This window comes from Falco cherrug, chromosome 8, assembly GCF_023634085.1.
Source record: "Falco cherrug isolate bFalChe1 chromosome 8, bFalChe1.pri, whole genome shotgun sequence".
NCBI lineage: Eukaryota > Metazoa > Chordata > Aves > Falconiformes > Falconidae > Falco > Falco cherrug.
The window spans coordinates 49,508,122-49,521,969 of record NC_073704.1 but is presented as its reverse complement, the minus strand read 5'-3'; the positions used below and the strand labels follow the sequence as shown (position 1 = coordinate 49,521,969).

Here is a 13,848-nt window from a genome sequence, read left to right as displayed (position 1 = left end):
CATGGGTTCATACCTACTATCTGTGCTGTATTCTGCAGTGGAAATAGAAATTGAAGGATTTGGTAGGTAAATTACTATAACAACTTCAGCTTTTGATTTTTTGTTTTGTTTGTTTTATGACAATCTATAGATTTTCAGGCAGAAAAAATGTGTCTGACTACACACAGCTTAAGTTGGTCATTGGCCACATATCTATAGGATAGGCACAGATGTAATCCATTGCTTGCTGGGCTGCCAAACCGACAAAATCCTCAGTGGAAAAAGAATATGTCTGCATTGATTTAGATTACATGGATATGTGGCTGTGACTGGTAGACAGTTGGACTCTTAGGTGTTAGGGTTACAGCTCCTTCTCATACATTGTTTTCTTTAGCGTTATGGTGGTGCCATTATAACATATGGCAGAGTTGTTTTCTTTTGGGTTTATTTTCATATTTTTAAAGGACCACATCAAAATTCAAAATGACATGTTTGGAAACACATGAGCTTGCCGTAGTGTCACACAATCACAGACTGGTCAGGGTTGGAAGGATCCTCTGGAGATCATCCAGTCCAACCCCCTGCCCAAGCAGGGTCACCTAGGGCAGGCTGCACAGAGTAGTGTCCAGGTGGGTTTTGAATGTCTCCAGAGAAGGAGACCCCACAGACCCTCTGGGCAGCCTGTTCCCGTGCTCCACCACCCTCAGAGTAAGAAAGTTTTCCTCATATTTAGAAGGAGCTTCCCATGTTGCAGTTTGTGCCCATTGCTTCTTGTCCTGTCGCTGGACACCACTGAACAGAGCCTGGCCCCATCCTCTTGGCACTTGCCCCTTAGGTATTTGTAGGCACTGATAAGATCCCCTCTTGGTCTTCTCCAGGCTAAACAGGCGCAGCTGTGTCAGCCTTTCCTCATAAGGGAGATGCTCCAGTCCCCTGTCTATCTTTGTAGCCTCCACTGGACACTCTCCAGCAGTTCTCTGTCTCTCTGGAACTGGGAGCGCAGAACTGGACACAGCACTCCAGATGCAGCCTCACCAGGGCAGAGCAGAGGGGGAGGATCACCTCCCTGCCCCTGCTGGCCTCGCTGCTCCTAATGCCCCCCAAGACACCACTGGCCTTGGCCACCCGGGTACACTGCTGGCCCACGGACAACTTGGCTGCCCACCAGATATCCTAGGTCTTTCTCCACAGAGCTGTCTCCCAGCAGGTCACCAGCCTGTGCTGGTGCCTGGGGCTGTTCCTCCCTGGGTGCAGGACCCTACACTTGCCCTTATTGAACATCATTAGGTCCTTCTTCACCCAGCTCCCCAGCCTGCCCAGGTCTCGCTGAATGGCAGCGCAGCCTCCTGGGGTATCAGCCGCTCCTCCCAGTCTGTATCAGCCACAAACTTTTTGAAGGGATACTCCGTCCGTCCATCCAGATCATCGATGAATGAAGAGGACTGGACCCAGCACTGACCCCAGGGGAACACCATGAGCTACAGGCCTCCGGCTCAAGTCTGCGCCATTGGTCACAACCTTCTGAGCTCTGCCATTTGGCCAGTTCTCAGCCCACTTCACTGTCTGCTCATCTAACCCACACTGCCATGTATGAGGCTGTTATGGGAGAGTGTCAAAAGCCTGGCTGAGGTCAAGGTAGACAACATCCGCTGCTCTCCCTTCGTCTACCCAGCCAGGCATTCCATCGTGGAAGGCTATCAGATTGGTCAGGCATGATTTTCCCTTGGTGAATCCATGTTGACTGGTCCCGATAACCTTCTTTTCCTCCACATGTTTTGAGATGAACTCCAGGATGAGTTGTTCCATCACGTTGCCAGGGATGGAGATGAGGCTGACTGGCTTGTAGTTTCCTGGGTCCTTCTTGCCCTTTTTGAAGACTGGAGTGACACTGGTTTTCCTCTAGTCCTCAGGCACCTCTTCTGTTCTCCATGACCTTTCAAAGAGGATGGAGAGTGGCTTAGCAATAACGCCTGCCAGCTCCCTCAGCACTTAGAGGTGCATCCCATTGAGGTCCATGGATTTGTGGGTGTCAGGCTTGCTTAAGTGATTTCTAACCTGATCCTCTTCAAGTGTCTTGTATTTATGATAGAGCGTGTGTTTGTTACTTTTGTTAAACTGTATGTTTAATTCCTGTAGATTTTTTTTTCACTCTAGAACTGCATTTTGGGCATTTTCTGTTCCTTCAGATGGTCTGTATTGTGAAACTGAAGAAGCGACAAAGCCCACTCTACTTTCTCCAGCATACCATTTCCCTGTGACTGCCTTTTGTTCTGTCACCAGCATGACTGCGCAAGGACCCCACTGCTGCGATGTTTGCCGGACCTCTGCAGGCCGCACATGTGCAGATATAATGTAGCCTCTGCCTTATTGTGCTGCTGAAGCTTTGAACTCAGGTTTAAACCTGCAAGCTCAGATGCATTTTCAGCTTTAAAAAGTTCTGACTTTTTAAGCCTGTGTGCTCAGCTTACAAAGCTTTTATCATGTATTCACTTTACAGCCTTGTTTCCTAAATAAATATACATGTGTGTTGGTTTTTCTTTTAATGACTATGGAACTTTTCCTAAATCAAAAATGCCATAGACTCACAGGCCATCAAGGCTGGACAGGGCCTCGGGAGCTCAGCTGAGCCAGGCTTCAATGCTGAACTGAGACCAGGTTGCTAAGGGCTTTGTGAGGCTGGCTTCAAAACACGCAGAACTCCACAGTCTCTGTAGCAACCTCTCCCAGTGCGTATTTGTCCCCATAGTGGTTTTTACCCGCCTCATGTCTGATCGGAACTTCCTGTACTTCACTTTGTGCCCATGGTTTCTCACTTGCCCTTTGGTTCCACTCACTAAAGACCCTGGCTCCCTCTTCTTCATAGCTTCTGAGGAATAGGAAGGTCCCTGCTAGGTCCCAGTTAGCCAAACAAGCCCAGATCCTTCATTTCTCCACGCGGATTGCATGCTCCAGTCCATTGAGACACTGGTGTCTTTCCCTGGGCTTGCTCCAGTGCATGAACATCTTTCTTGTTTTGTTGGGGCAGAACTCGATGCAGTATTGTTGGCATCTGTAAAGTACTGTTAAAAATAATGATATAAAGAAATAATTTACATGGGTAGATAATACAGCATTAGAAAAAAGAAAGCATTTTAAGGCTTGTGTTTAACCTTTAAAAAGTTGGGTATGACGACAGAATTCTAGTTTCACAATGTAATTTTTGTTAAATTGCATTATTTATTTTTGTTCTCTGTACATAATAGAGAACATCTACTCTGTACATATATTAATCCTTAGAAGAAAAAACTAAGTTTTGGACCTCTAGTTACTTTTCTGTTTTGAAAAATGAAACTATAAATTTATCAATTCCACTATTTTTAGAGAATAAGTAATTTTAATAGAAATTTTTAAATATTTTTAATTCTGTGTACTGTGGATGTAGAACAGGATGTCCGTATAGCTGTACAGATAAAATAGCTACTTGGTTTAAACAAGCATCTTCACTGAATTTGCAAATTTTATTTTGCAAGAATCAGTGCTACAGCCAAATGTCATAGATGAAACATTTAGTTTAAATTTGCTTTAAATCTTTCTTGCCAGCTTCCCTTAGGTTTGATCTGTATCCTTGTCATAAAATGCTGGTGGTTTTGCCTGGAAAGTTTGATTATGGCAGTTGAAGAATGTAGATGGCTCTGCTCTGGATATGTGGCAATCTAGGCACCAGATGGCAAAATTGTGGGTGCTGGCTTTAATGCAGTGAGCTTAGTCTCAAGAAGAAATTGGACATTGCAGCTTTGTTATTGTTCTTTCTGTAAAATGGCAATGGAAAGAATGGACAAAATGGATTTCGTAAAGATCCGTTGCAGTTTTAAGAGTGTTTTTAAAGTGATTACTTTCTCGTGACTGATCTCGCTTTCTAAAACTCAGCCACGCGGGGTGAATAGGAGATGGTTGTTTGCATGTCCCATGCGGTAGCTTATCTGAGAATATCCCCGTGGGAGCTCCCGTGTTCTGTGCTGGTACAGCTTAGGACCTTGCTGTCCCCAGGTGCTTTCAGGCACTTCCCACTAGGTGGTTGGATGGAGATCATACACGGGGCTGAGAACTGTGGCAGCTGAGGAGCCAGGATGGGCTGGCTTCTGACGACTCAGCCACATGAACAGTGACTGTTGACAAAGTGACACAGAGGAAACCTCTTATCCACCAGCAAATGCCAAGCTTGCTGTGGAGACACCTGCAGATAGAGGATAGTAAGCCAAATAACAGTCCTATCCAAGGAAGGATATTCAAGTCTGCAGAAGGAAGTTGCAGCGTAAGCACATATGTTGGTTACATGTACACTGCTAAATGACTAGGTAGCTAACATGTCTTGAAGCATGTGCCCTTTTCTGTAGAGTGGCTTTCCTCCAGAGAGATGTGGCCTTTTTCTTTGTGATTTGGAGATGGAACAGAGGATGGAGTAATGTCTGCACAGTGACTGGTATTATGAGATATTTGTGGCTTCTTGTGGTCTTGGACCAGTTGATTTCCTAGAAGTTGTTTATTGGTTTGGTTTGGTTTTTTAACTTATCAAAAGGATTTCCATTAGTCAAGATAACCCTTTCTGTCCTCTTCTGCTATGATAATATGCAAGCAAACCTTGCACTGCAGTTTTGGGTAAACCATCTTTCAGGGTGACAGGACCTCAGTTCATTCCCTGCCAACCCCTTGCTGTATGGACGCTGGAAGTTCACTCCAGAGATTTTGAGTTACAGTTGGTCATTTCATATAATGGTTGCATTCATTTTATCCATTGCTGTGAGGTTTATTCGATTTTTATAAAGCATTTAATTTTCCTTTATTGAAAGATGGAACAGCAGTTGAGATGTAGTTAGCTGAGAATTGTGCAGCCTTCTTACTTCATTATGCAGAATTTCATTGCCATCTGAGACAATCTAGAATTTCAAATGTTTCAGAAAATACTTTTATGGAAGCTGTTGGGATAGAATGTCGTTCATTCTGTGCGCCTTTACATGATGTTCCATTGTCTTCCATTCATATTTGTTTTTTCCCTTTAACTTTTTCTTAGCTTACCTTGAACCTATAAAACAAAGGATCATTTTAGGAAGTTGTTGTTTCTGATAAAATCTGTGCGTTTACAAAGGCAGAGAACTCCCAAGGAGTAAGGCTAATAATTATACACAAACAAAAGGGCTCTTCCCCACCTTGCCACCCCCGCCCTGAATAGAGGGCAGTATCAGAGCCTAGGTGAGTGGGTTATTTATTTGTGTAGTTGGGAACAGCTGTCTGGATTGAATTGAGTAGAACTGAAATTCTACTAAATACTACTAGGCATTTTAAAATATTGTTGCGTTTTCTTATGATGATGAGTTTATACAGACTTAAAAATAGTCTCTAGCAAAGCCTTCTTCAGAGAATATTTTGGTAGGTTGACAATGCTAGCAAGGAGAAACGTATTAAAGCATCTTGTTAATAAACATAGGAAAATTGTTAGTATCAATTTGAGGTAGGAGATGTTCCATGGAAGCTTTAAAGAAAGGAGTGTTTCTTGGACAGAGTGAGAGAATGATGTATATTTAGACTCAAAAGCACGTGGTGTTCTCAACTGAAATGGTACGTAAAGTTCCTAAACTAATAATGTTTGATGAGTTCCGAGAATAGTCTTGTAGAGGTTTGAAAATCTCTGAGAAAACTCCTAAGCAACATGATCTTCTTACAGTAGCATCCTCTGATGAGATGTACACAGGAGATCTGCTTGATCTCAGATTCTGGAAAAGTTCCCCCTTAACAGTGTATTCATCTGTTAAGAGTAAAGAAGAAATGAAAGGTGTGTTCCTGACGGTTTTCTTTTGGCTAATCTTTTACCCAGTGGTACAGCTTCTGTTTTTGCCAGCAGGAATGAAGGTGGCCAACACGTGTAGAATTACAGAATGTTTTAAAACAATACAGTGGAGAAGAATTAGGAAGGAACTGTCTTAAAATTCTTGGCATCGGACATGCTTGGGTACAAGAAAAGCACAAGTCATAGGATCATAGAATCATTTAGGTTGGAAAAGACCTTTAGGAACATCAAGTCCAACCATTAACCCAGCACTGCAAAGTCCGCCACTAAACCATGTCTCTAAGCACCACATCTACTCATCTTTTTTAACACCTCCAGGGATGGTGATTCTACCATATCCCAGGGCAGCCTGTTCCGGTGCTTGACCACCCTTTCCATGAAGAAATTTTTCCTAATATCCAATCTAAACCTCTCCTGGCATAACTTGAGGCCATTCCTCTTGTCCTATTGCTTGTTACCTGGGAGAAGAAGAGACCTACCTCCACCTGTCTACAACTTACAGGTAGCTGTACAGAGCGATGAGGTCCTCCCTGAGCCTCCTTTTCTCCAGACTAAAGAACCCCAGTTCCTTTAGCTTTTCCTCATCAGACAGGCTCCAGCCCCTTCCCCAGCTCCGTTGCCCTTCTTTGGATGTGCTCTAGCACCTCAATGTCATTCTTACAGTGGGGGGCCCAGGTCCTTTCGTGTCAGCTACATTTCTCCAGCTTCATAGCAGTCGTGTTTAAAATCAAAACCCTTGAGTCTAATGTGGAAGCACAGTGCCCAGGAGTTCTCAGAGGTAGCTGATGGATTAGCCTGGGTGTGAAGGGAAAGGCTTGTGGAAACAAACAGCATTCAAATCCTTAACTGAAATTACAGGGATAAATAAAAATGAGAAAAAGGAAAGACAGAGGAGCCTGACAAAAGAACGGAACACAGGAAAATGCTGGTAAAAAATTAAATTAACTAATTACTCAGTGTTGGTGAAAGCAAAAGGGAGGGGGAATGGCTGGAGCACAACTTGTGCTCCAACCAGCTTGATGTTTGGCTCCATTGCTAGTAAGGTTAAAAATCCCATTAACTTAATTAAAGACAGCATTCAGCCTAAGGAATAGAAGGAAAAAAGAGCATCACCAATAGACAATTAAATAAAGAAGCTGTCATTCATTGCATGGGCATTTAGCTATATCTCACTCCTATAAATGTTGATCAGTTTGATCAAAGACTTAATCAAAATTATTTAGATAATTATTTCCTGATTCAAAAGTATTCTCTAGTGATAGGAAACTATTACACATAATCGTTAAAGCATGCTTAACCACATTGTGTTAATTATGAGATGATAAATTATTCTACCTTTCTTCATTAACAGCTTTTTAGCAGTAGATAATAGTATTGTTTGTTCTTACTATGCAGTAGAAGAGTAATAATGTTTTTTAGGCAATTATTTTTAGCAAACTTAGTCTTTTGAAGTGGCCAGTTCATATTTGATCTTTAAATCCATTTTTTGAACCTTTCAGCTACAGTAATTTTAAGTATTTATATTGATAAGTTGGCTTGTTGTATTTTTCTGTGGTGAACTTGATTCTTTTTTTTTTATCTGACTACATAGAATGATAGAAGTATGTAGACAACAAGTACACTGTGAGCAGGAAACCAAGAACTGGAAGTCAGGGTTCCTAGTGTGCAGCAAACTTGTTGTATGACCTCAGGTGGGACACTCAGCCTTTTGGCGTTTAACTTCTTCTGTAGAAAAAGGATAATACAGTTTTCTCTCTCATGGCTGTCCTGAAACCTCTTGAATATTTGTAAATAGCTTTGAGTTAGGAGTGGAAATATATTTTTCCCAGAAAAAAAACCCTCTTTTTATTATTATTATTATTATTATTATTATTTGGGCAGTGTTTGGAATGGGGGGGATATTAATGCCTCATTCAGAAAAAGAGGAAAACTGCTTTCCAAGAGGAAAACCTTGAAAACTTCACATGGCTGAGAAACCCCAGGATACAGAAATATTTTTATCCTGTCACTTTTCTTTACATTTGCAAACTCTCTACTGTTTTATCTCTGTGTATCTAGGAAGAAAAGTTAGATGTCATTTCAGCCTCATTTATATAGAAGTAGTGATGTACTTAGTACTAATTTGGGTGGATTTATAAGCCCTTCTCTGAAAAAGGAGTTAAACTTTTATTTGTAAGTGTGTGTACTTTTTTCATTGCTTATGTCAAATGTTTTTACAAAACATGGATGTCTTTCCTCGTCAGTGTGTTGCAATCTGCTTCTAGTGGCTGGAGTAACATCTAGGATGGGATTCAACATGATAGTTGACGTACTCTTCTGATGACCAGCTACTGAAATATGTAGGATGCAAATAGTATTTTAATGAGTTTAAAATAACCTTTCAAGAAAAATCATGGAAATATACTCTATGGGCTAATCAAGGTACTACATTAGGTTTGTGTGATGAAAGTTTAAAGGCCAGTATTTTTCTTCCTGCTCTGGAATCTATCAAATGTGTTTGTGAAGCTTGCTGTTTCTCATGTTGTTGTCAGAAGGTGGAAAAGCACATAGTTCATAGGAGGTAAAATGAAAATGAAGACTTGGTTGGTTCATAGGTGCCGTGCTCTGCTTCAGACCATTAACGGTGGCAGATGGTTAGTTAATAGGGGGATTTTACTGGTACGGCTTCTGAATCTGTGGTGATCCCCGACTCATGAGGTTCATAAACCAGAAGCCACAGTAATATTTAAAAATTTGTATCTGAGTTTGTCACTTGATTTTTCAACTGACATAAAGTGCCTTTAAGAGAACAACTGCCCATTTATCCCCTGTGTCAATGCATTTCTGAAGCCTCTCGGTACAGATAAGAGGATGTGCTTACATATGTCAACCCTCACTGCCCCACACTCAGTGGAAAATAAGGGGTTAATCCCTTAGCAGTTAGTGAATGATGTGAGACTAAGACTGTTAGAAAGCTGTCTAGTAGCTCCTGGGCTTTTCAGCAGTTCTTGATGGCATGTTATTTTCTTAATGGGATGTTATTTTCATAATAGATTTAAACAGTTCTGGGATTTGTAAGAAGTTCCTGGAGTACAGAAATCTCAGAATATAGTCTGGAAATAAAATTATGTATATTTAAGTAGATAAAAATACATATATGATATAAATATTTGGCATAGTGTTTGATTTTGTTGTTGTGTTTAAAATTTTGACTGCCCTTAGTCTGAAGATATTTCCTATACTTTCAGTTTTCTAAAAAAAAAAAAAAAAAAAAAAAAAAAAAAAAAGAAAGAAACAGGAAAAAAGGTGGTTTTGTCTGCACTAAAGCACAACACAGAATGCCTATAAGCACTTATGTCTTCTATTACTTAAACCTGAATCATTCATCAAAACTGTTCTGAAATAGCTATTTCACATGTCATACTAAATAAGTCTAATTTTCAATACAATAGTAAAAGGAAAATCTAGTATTTGGAGAGGTAAAAAAATAGAATATGAAAAATATGAAGAAAGACTTATCAGTGGAAAATGAGGTTACATTGTTACACCACATGGACTGTCCAAATATACTTCGATTTTTTTGCCCAAATCAAAACCAGCACACTTGTCATCAACATTATTTCATTTAACAAAGTGTATATGCTACAGTAGTGTTTCATTAAAATTCTGCATTTTATTTATCACCTTTTTTAAAAGGCAGAGGTGATCCAGAAGTAGAAATGTACTTTTTTACTAATATTAAAATCAGCAAAAAATACAGCAGTTAAATAACTCTTTTATTTATTCCAAAAAAATTTGTACTGTGCCAAAGCTGAATTACTGAATTTTCTCATTTCAAAAAAAGTCTTTGCATAAAATAATGAACAGCATTTGAATCTCTAAATCACAAGCTTATTTCCAATTGTTGTTGATGAAAGGGAGCACAGGCTTTTAAGAGACCTGTTTGTTAATGAACAGATTGGTACATGGTGTACTACTACTTTTTTTTAAAAAAAGAAAAGAAAAAAAAAAAAAGATTGTTTCTTATACTGTGTGCACTATTGTAATGTTTTGATCTATTGTGCTAGGTTATTTAGGGGCACAAAGTAAATGTGAAGTGCTTTGTTTCCTCTTGAACTTCCAAGTGATTACTGCATTCTGTCTGTTGTGAGTGGCAGTTCTAATGGTCTAATGGTGATGTATGCTGTAATAGTCTAAGGGATCATTAGAAAACGCAAGAAATAAGCACATAACTTAAGTAAGATCAGTGTATGAATCAACTTCAAATTTAAAAAGAATTTTAGCGTAGGCTTCGCTAAGCCATTAAAATTCATTTTGAGTACTCCCTGCATGCCTCCTATTGATTTGACTTTGCTAATGCAAAAATAAGTGGTCAATTTTTTTAAAAAACCCTAAACAAAACCCTGTCTTTCACTTCTCAGATGCTCAGTTTTTTCTTCTCTATCTCCCTGCCCTCAGATCTCTCGCTCGCTCCTCTCCCTCCCACCTTTCCCTCTCCCCTCTCTCCCCAGGACACAGTGGTTTAATGCCCTTGGACTACCCCACATTACCACATACACTCTTGATACCACTGCTGTAGTCATGTCCTGGTAAATAGTTCTACACATGAACACAAGAAATCTTATATTGGGTGAATAGCACGTCCAAGGTTTATTAGGCATGTGTAACTTGAGGCGCATACAATATGTGTCTGTATGTCTGCAGCAATTGCAGCATGTCCCGTTTATTACTTTAGATTTACTCTCTGTGGAAGATCTGGATCAGCTGAGACTATGTACCTTTGAAACTCAACCAACCCTTTTGCAAGCCGTAAATACCTTATTCAGAAAGTTAGATGGGGGTCCTATTAGTGAAGTCAGTTAGTGGTTATACGACTCTGTAGTATAAGTGGGTCACTATGAGCAGCCTCAGTGCAATCCTTTGAAACAAAAGGAATTACTAAATCAGTTACTATTTAGGTCAATTACTCAAAATAAACCATTCCTAGAGTGCCCCTGAGACAGGCAAGTCAAAGAGTATCAGGAATTTTTAAACTCAAATTGAATCTTACTGTTATTCCTGCTTAACCAAAGCTATCACATTTTACCTTCCCAGGAACACATTACATAAAGATTTGACTGGCTCACAGGGAAGGTGGTTAGCATTGAATTGAAACAGTATTTCATCTATTCAAGAGAAGTATGAGGAAAATGAAAAACAAGTTTCTAGGAGTGTGTTACAACTTCATGTCATTGTATTTTAAGCCATATATGGTGATCCCATTGTCTGAATTTTAAGAGTGGTTTGTTGATGATAATATGGAACTGCTTTTTACCTGACTTCTATTCATAGAAATCCCCAAAGCAGAGATGAAAATGAGAAAGAAATCTATGAGTTTGGGGTTTTTTGCATTTAGGTAGATGTATTTAGTCTCAGATGCTTGGGATTTGTCATCAAGTAATAGGAAAAACAAGGAATAAAAGTTAAAGTACTCTAATAGATATGAACATGTCATTAACAGCCCCCCTCCCCCCATTTTTTCCAAGTTATGTATAACATTTTTAACCACCTCTTAAAATGTAGTAAAGTACCAAAAAAATTGTATGGCATAGTGTTATAAAGACCAAGCTATTCACCAAATTACTATGATGTCTGATTCTTGTAACAGAATTTTCCTTAAGAATGGTCAAAGTAAAGCTGTTGGGACATGCTTATCATATTTCTACATGTATTTTCTTGTGTTAACCTGTTGGGCTTGTCATGGTAACGACACTACAGACGTTGTGCGTTGCATTCTGCATGTGAGGGTGACCGAGGAACATTACTTCACATTATCAACAATAAAGCATTGTCTTACCATTTCCTTTTATTTTTGTATTTGTAGGGTAATTGCACAAACCTCTACAAAGGCATGTTTATTGGGGAAACAATTTCAAAAAATCTTGTCTGCCTGAGAAGATGCTTTAATAAGCTAATGTCATGGAAATACTCAGAAGTTTTATCTCAGTCATAGTAAATCCTTCTTTTAATTACAGTAACAAGGAATTAAATGTTCTTTCAGAAACAATAGAAATCAGGCCAGACAGCTTAAAGTTTAGCAATCATGAAAACAAAAGGCTGTTTGTTTTTCTGAACTGATAGACAATACCTTCATATGGAGTAATAGGCTTTTGTATTGAACAGTAGCGTGAAGACATCCAGCAGGTAATTGGCAGATTTTGCTCAATACTGTACTGTATTCATCTGTTTCTGTGTTTTATAATTGTGATATATTGATATCTGAATTTGATGAGATAGTATTGAACTGGGATCAAAGAGCCAGGCATTGTTAATCTAAACGATCATGTATCTTCTCAAACTTCAAGCAAGTGTTTGTTCCACCAGTGTTAACTTGCTTTACAGTTAACATGCTTTACAGTTTAATAAATATTACACGACCAAATAATTTGAACTGAATAATTGAGATACAGAGAAGTCAGCTTAGCCACTAGATGTTCAGAGAGCTGAGAAACAGGAGTGTCTATTGAGTCTTCCTTTCTCTTTAATCTAAAAGTATAAAACTAACCCTTCCAGTTTTAAGTGCTGAATGTCTTCTGCCTTTGTTTAGGCTTTTTCTGCATGTGCTGTTTTGTGAGGGTTTTTTCCCCTCTCAGAAGTGTACCATCATAGTTAAAAAAAAAAAAAAAAGCAGAAAAAAGTAGGCATGTTTACACTTTTTATTGCTCACAGATTGTGGAGTACCTGTGGGTGGCTTAAAGCAGCTGTTTCTTCTGGTTACCTAACTTTCTTTAAAATACAGAAAAAAAACCCAAAACCAAACAAAAAAACCCACAACAAGTCTAAATGTCAGAGTCTAAATGAAGCCAAGAAACCTTTTCTCAAATTCACTAGTTTCTCTGGCCAAGTGCATCTATTCTCTCTTAGGGACATAATTAATTCCAGCCAAAAAGCAATGATTTAGCCAATACTAACGCTAATATTATGACCTCTTCTCCTATGGGTGCAAACAACTACAGTAAAAGATGATTGCCCTCTGGGTTTTTTATCATTTTTTGCTGGAGTTTGTTACTTTGGTGGCAGAGGTGGCAGAGGAGTTGTACTGCTCAAGTGCTGTGGTGGTTTAAATGAAGACTCTGGCCTGGGACTGGGTGTAGGTGGTGTGCAGGATCCGCTCCCGTTCTGCTGGGGGGGCTTTGGAGTAGGCACCTGAACTGCGAGGGCATGGTGGGAAAGAAAAGGTCTTCAACTGCCCCAGCTAAATTTGCCAAAACCATTTCTTCACGTCCTTAGCCATGTATAGAAAAGCAAAGATATTTTTTTTCCGGTTTTTGCTTGTTAGCAAACCTGGACGGTTTTTGTGTGAAAAGATTTCATTTCCAGCAAAAGTTTTGTCACAAGGATTTCTCAGGACTAGTACAGACCTGGGCATAGGATGTCATGGGAGAAAGACATACACACAAATACTGACTCAAAATAATTAGTACCCCAGTGGTTAGGGTGCTTGTGCTTAGTGTATTTTTTGCTTTCTACAGTATCTTTCATTCTGCAGTTTATGCATGATAACTGTGCATATATTAAAGTATATATGCCACAGTAAGGGTGTTCTAATTAAGTAGACTTAGAATCTACCTCTTTCTGGTCCAGTAAGCAAGAATATATTCACACAATTTTGAAGACCTCCAACTGCTGAGATGGACAAACCGGTCATCTTGAGGGACTGTGAAGAAGAGCATTTAGTCATGTTCTGTGGTGCGCAGAGCATCCAATTCCCAAAGCATGTTCAGAGAATCATAAAAATGCAGAAATGTCGAGGCTGGAAGGAGAGGACCTCTGGAGATACCAGGTCCAACATTCTGTTGAGAATAGGGCCTTGGATTATGTTATCCAGGGGTAATAAAATCAGTTGCTGCTGCTTCTGAACACGTTAAAGAATAAAGTACACCTTTGTAATGCATTAACGCTGAATAGGAATAATCTCTATGCAACTCTCCTGCATGCTTCATTCTTAATTGCAAGCCCTCCTGCAGGAAGAACGGAAATAATTAAAGCTGGTTTGAGTCTGCTTTTCTTTGTACTGTTGTATAACAGGA

General features: G+C 39.6%; 1 protein-coding gene across 5 annotated transcripts in view; it reads left to right on the top strand.

Annotated features, from left to right (window-relative positions):
• TENM2 (teneurin transmembrane protein 2) overlaps positions 1-13,848 on the top strand; it is a 698,234-nt gene that overhangs the window by 145,063 nt on the left and 539,323 nt on the right. The window lies entirely within an intron of this gene.